Genomic DNA, 6,000 nt, shown 5'->3' on the forward strand with positions numbered 1-6,000 from the left:
TTCACTGTTAGTCTGTGAGCGTTTTACTGTTGCCCGCGAGTGTTTCACTGTCGCCCCGCGAGCGTTTCACTGTTAGTCTATGAGCGTTTCACTGTCGGCCCGCGAGCGTTTCACTGTTAGTCTGTGAGCGTTTCACTGTCGCCCCACGAGTGTTTCACTGTTAGTCTGTGAGCGTTTCACTGTTAGTCTGTGAGCGTTTCACTGTCGCCCCGCGACCGTTTCTCTGTTAGTCTGTGAGCGTTTTACTGTCGCCCGCGAGTGTTTCACTGTCGCCCCGCGAGCGTTTCACTGTTAGTCTGTGAGCGTTTCACTGTCGCCCCGCGAGCGTTTCACTGTCGGCCCGCGAGCGTTTCACTGTCAGTCTGTGAGCGTTTCACTGTTAGTCTGTGAGCGTTTCACTGTTAGTCTGTGAGCGTTTCACTGTTAGTCTGTGAGTGTTTCACTGTCGCCCCGCGAGCGTTTCACTGTTAGTCTATGAGCGTTTCACTGTCGGCCCGCGAGCGTTTCACTGTTAGTCTGTGAGCGTTTCACTGTTAGTCTGTGAGCGTTTCACTGTTAGTCTGTGAGCGTTTCACTGTCGCCCCGCGAGCGTTTCACTGTTAATCTGTGAGCGTTTCACTGTCGCCCGCGAGCGTTTCACTGTTAGTCTGTGAGCGTTTCACTGTCGCCCCGCGAGCGTTTCACTGTTAGTCTGTGAGCGTTTCACTGTTAGTCTGTGAGCGTTTCACTGTCGCCCCGCGAGCGTTTCACTGTTAGTCTGTGAGCGTTTCACTGTCGCCCCGCGAGCGTTTCACTGTTAGTCTGTGAGCGTTTCACTGTTAGTCTGTGAGCGTTTCACTGTTAGTCTGTGAACGTTTCACTGTTAGTCTGTGAGCGTTTCACTGTCGCCCCGCGAGCGTTTCACTGTTAGTCTGTGAGCGTTTCACTGTTAGTCTGTGAGCGTTTCACTGTCGCCCCGCGAGCGTTTCACTGTTAGTCTGTGAGCTTTTCACTGTCGCCCGCGAGTGTTTTACTGTCGCCCCGCGAGCGTTTCACTGTTAGTCTATGAGCTGTCGGCCTGCGAGCGTTTCACTGTTAGTCTGTGAGCGTTTCACTGTTAGTCTGCGAGCGTTTCACTGTTAGTCTGTGAGCGTTTCACTGTCGCCCCGCGAGCGTTTCACTGTTAGTCTGTGAGCGTTTCACTGTTAGTCTGTGAGCGTTTCACTGTTAGTCTGTGAACGTTTCACTATTAGTCTGTGAGCGTTTCACTGTCGCCTGTGAGCGTTTCACTGTTAGTCTGTGAGCGTTTCACTGTTAGTCTGTGAGCGTTTCACTGTCGCCCCGCTAGCGTTTCACTGTTAGTCTGTGAGTGTTTCACTGTCGCCCGCGAGTGTTTCACTGTCGCCCCGCGAGCGTTTCACTGTTAGTCTATGAGCGTTTCACTGTCGGCCCGCGAGCGTTTCACTGTTAGTCTGTGAGCGTTTCACTGTTAGTCTGTGAGCGTTTCACTGTTAGTCTGTGAGCGTTTCAGTGTCGCCCGCGAGCGTTTCACTGTTAGTCTGTGAGCGTTTCACTGTCGCCCCGCGAGCGTTTCACTGTTAGTCTGTGAGCGTTTTACTGTTGCCCGCGAGTGTTTCACTGTCGCCCCGCGAGCGTTTCACTGTTAGTCTATGAGCGTTTCACTGTCGGCCCGCGAGCGTTTCACTGTTAGTCTGTGAGCGTTTCACTGTCGCCCCACGAGTGTTTCACTGTTAGTCTGTGAGCGTTTCACTGTTAGTCTGTGAGCGTTTCACTGTTAGTCTGTGAGCGTTTCACTGTCGCCCCGCGAGCGTTTCACTGTTAGTCTGTGAGCTTTTCACTGTCGCCCGCGAGTGTTTTACTGTCGCCCCGCGAGCGTTTCACTGTTAGTCTATGAGCGTTTCACTGTCGGCCTGCGAGCGTTTCACTGTTAGTCTGTGAGCGTTTCACTGTTAGTCTGCGAGCGTTTCACTGTTAGTCTGTGAGCGTTTCACTGTCGCCCCGCGAGCGTTTCACTGTTAGTCTGTGAGCGTTTCACTGTTAGTCTGTGAGCGTTTCACTGTTAGTCTGTGAACGTTTCACTATTAGTCTGTGAGCGTTTCACTGTCGCCCCCGCGAGCGTTTCACTGTTAGTCTGTGAGCGTTTCACTGTTAGTCTGTGAGCGTTTCACTGTCGCCCCGCGAGCGTTTCACTGTTAGTCTGTGAGTGTTTCACTGTCGCCCGCGAGTGTTTCACTGTCGCCCCGCGAGCGTTTCACTGTTAGTCTATGAGCGTTTCACTGTCGGCCCGCGAGCGTTTCACTGTTAGTCTGTGAGCGTTTCACTGTTAGTCTGTGAGCGTTTCACTGTTAGTCTGTGAGCGTTTCAGTGTCGCCCGCGAGCGTTTCACTGTTAGTCTGTGAGCGTTTCACTGTCGCCCCGCGAGCGTTTCACTGTTAGTCTGTGAGCGTTTTACTGTTGCCCGCGAGTGTTTCACTGTCGCCCCGCGAGCGTTTCACTGTTAGTCTATGAGCGTTTCACTGTCGGCCCGCGAGCGTTTCACTGTTAGTCTGTGAGCGTTTCACTGTCGCCCCACGAGTGTTTCACTGTTAGTCTGTGAGCGTTTCACTGTTAGTCTGTGAGCGTTTCACTGTCGCCCCGCGACCGTTTCTCTGTTAGTCTGTGAGCGTTTTACTGTCGCCCGCGAGTGTTTCACTGTCGCCCCGCGAGCGTTTCACTGTTAGTCTGTGAGCGTTTCACTGTCGCCCGCGAGCGTTTCACTGTCGGCCCGCGAGCGTTTCACTGTCAGTCTGTGAGCGTTTCACTGTTAGTCTGTGAGCGTTTCACTGTTAGTCTGTGAGCGTTTCACTGTTAGTCTGTGAGTGTTTCACTGTCGCCCCGCGAGCGTTTCACTGTTAGTCTATGAGCGTTTCACTGTCGGCCCGCGAGCGTTTCACTGTTAGTCTGTGAGCGTTTCACTGTTAGTCTGTGAGCGTTTCACTGTTAGTCTGTGAGCGTTTCACTGTCGCCCCGCGAGCGTTTCACTGTTAATCTGTGAGCGTTTCACTGTCGCCCGCGAGCGTTTCACTGTTAGTCTGTGAGCGTTTCACTGTCGCCCCGCGAGCGTTTCACTGTTAGTCTGTGAGCGTTTCACTGTTAGTCTGTGAGCGTTTCACTGTCGCCCCGCGAGCGTTTCACTGTTAGTCTGTGAGCGTTTCACTGTCGCCCGCGAGCGTTTCACTGTTAGTCTGTGAGCGTTTCACTGTTAGTCTGTGAGCGTTTCACTGTTAGTCTGTGAACGTTTCACTGTTAGTCTGTGAGCGTTTCACTGTCGCCCGCGAGCGTTTCACTGTTAGTCTGTGAGCGTTTCACTGTTAGTCTGTGAGCGTTTCACTGTCGCCCGCGAGCGTTTCACTGTTAGTCTGTGAGCTTTTCACTGTCGCCCGCGAGTGTTTTACTGTCGCCCCGCGAGCGTTTCACTGTTAGTCTATGAGCGTTTCACTGTCGGCCTGCGAGCGTTTCACTGTTAGTCTGTGAGCGTTTCACTGTTAGTCTGCGAGCGTTTCACTGTTAGTCTGTGAGCGTTTCACTGTCGCCCCGCGAGCGTTTCACTGTTAGTCTGTGAGCGTTTCACTGTTAGTCTGTGAGCGTTTCACTGTTAGTCTGTGAACGTTTCACTATTAGTCTGTGAGCGTTTCACTGTCGCCCCCGCGAGCGTTTCACTGTTAGTCTGTGAGCGTTTCACTGTTAGTCTGTGAGCGTTTCACTGTCGCCCCGCGAGCGTTTCACTGTTAGTCTATGAGCGTTTCACTGTCGGCCCGCGAGCGTTTCACTGTCGCCCCGCGAGCGTTTCACTGTTAGTCTATGAGCGTTTCACTGTCGGCCCGCGAGCGTTTCACTGTTAGTCTGTGAGCGTTTCACTGTTAGTCTGTGAGCGTTTCACTGTTAGTCTGTGAGCGTTTCAGTGTCGCCCGCGAGCGTTTCACTGTTAGTCTGTGAGCGTTTCACTGTCGCCCCGCGAGCGTTTCACTGTTAGTCTGTGAGCGTTTCACTGTTAGTCTGTGAGCGTTTCACTGTCGCCCCGCGAGCGTTTCACTGTTAATCTGTGAGCGTTTCACTGTCGCCCGCGAGCGTTTCACTGTTAGTCTGTGAGCGTTTCACTGTCGCCCCGCGAGCGTTTCACTGTTAGTCTGTGAGCGTTTCACTGTTAGTCTGTGAGCGTTTCACTGTCGCCCCGCTAGCGTTTCACTGTTAGTCTGTGAGCGTTTCACTGTCGCCCCGCGAGCGTTTCACTGTTAGTCTGTGAGCGTTTCACTGTTAGTCTGTGAGCGTTTCACTGTTAGTCTGTGAGCGTTTCACTGTCGCCCCGCGAGCGTTTCACTGTTAATCTGTGAGCGTTTCACTGTCGCCCGCGAGCGTTTCACTGTTAGTCTGTGAGCGTTTCACTGTCGCCCCGCGAGCGTTTCACTGTTAGTCTGTGAGCGTTTCACTGTTAGTCTGTGAGCGTTTCACTGTCGCCCGCGAGCGTTTCACTGTTAGTCTGTGAGCGTTTCACTGTCGCCCCGCGAGCGTTTCACTGTTAGTCTGTGAGCGTTTCACTGTTAGTCTGTGAGCGTTTCACTGTTAGTCTGTGAACGTTTCACTGTTAGTCTGTGAGCGTTTCACTGTCGCCCCGCGAGCGTTTCACTGTTAGTCTGTGAGCGTTTCACTGTTAGTCTGTGAGCGTTTCACTGTCGCCCCGCGAGCGTTTCACTGTTAGTCTGTGAGCTTTTCACTGTCGCCCGCGAGTGTTTTACTGTCGCCCCGCGAGCGTTTCACTGTTAGTCTATGAGCGTTTCACTGTCGGCCTGCGAGCGTTTCACTGTTAGTCTGTGAGCGTTTCACTGTTAGTCTGCGAGCGTTTCACTGTTAGTCTGTGAGCGTTTCACTGTCGCCCCGCGAGCGTTTCACTGTTAGTCTGTGAGCGTTTCACTGTTAGTCTGTGAGCGTTTCACTGTTAGTCTGTGAACGTTTCACTATTAGTCTGTGAGCGTTTCACTGTCGCCCCCGCGAGCGTTTCACTGTTAGTCTGTGAGCGTTTCACTGTTAGTCTGTGAGCGTTTCACTGTCGCCCGCGAGCGTTTCACTGTTAGTCTATGAGCGTTTCACTGTCGGCCCTGTCGCCCCGCGAGCGTTTCACTGTTAGTCTATGAGCGTTTCACTGTCGGCCCGCGTTTCACTGTTAGCTGTTTCACTGTTAGTCTGTGAGCGTTTCACTGTTAGTCTGTGAGCATTTCAGTGTCGCCCGCGAGCGTTTCACTGTTAGTCTGTGAGCGTTTCACTGTCGCCCCGCGAGCGTTTCACTGTTAGTCTGTGAGCGTTTCACTGTTAGTCTGTGAGCGTTTCACTGTCGCCCCGCGAGCGTTTCACTGTTAATCTGTGAGCGTTTCACTGTCGCCCGCGAGCGTTTCACTGTTAGTCTGTGAGCGTTTCACTGTCGCCCGCGAGCGTTTCACTGTTAGTCTGTGAGCGTTTCACTGTTAGTCTGTGAGCGTTTCACTGTCGCCCGCGAGCGTTTCACTGTTAGTCTGTGAGCGTTTCACTGTCGCCCCGCGAGCGTTTCACTGTTAGTCTGTGAGCGTTTCACTGTTAGTCTGTGAGCGTTTCACTGTCGCCCCGCGAGCGTTTCACTGTTAGTCTGTGAGCGTTTCACTGTCGCCCCGCGACCGTTTCACTGTTAGTCTGTGAGCGTTTCACTGTCGCCCCGCGAGCGTTTCACTGTTAATCTGTGAGCGTTTCACTGTCGCCCGCGAGCGTTTCACTGTTAGTCTGTGAGCGTTTCACTGTTAGTCTGTGAGCGTTTCACTGTCGCCCCGCGAGCGTTTCACTGTTAGTCTGTGAGTGTTTCACTGTTAGTCTGTGAGCGTTTCACTGTCGCCCCGGGGCGTTCCCGTTTTAAACAAGATATTTTGTCACGAAAAGATGCTCGACTATGCATGTAATTGACAGCTTTGGAAAGAAAAAACTCTGACGTTTCCAAAACTG

Source organism: Oncorhynchus nerka, linkage group LG9b (assembly GCF_034236695.1).
Source record: "Oncorhynchus nerka isolate Pitt River linkage group LG9b, Oner_Uvic_2.0, whole genome shotgun sequence".
Taxonomy (NCBI): Eukaryota; Metazoa; Chordata; class Actinopteri; order Salmoniformes; family Salmonidae; genus Oncorhynchus; species Oncorhynchus nerka.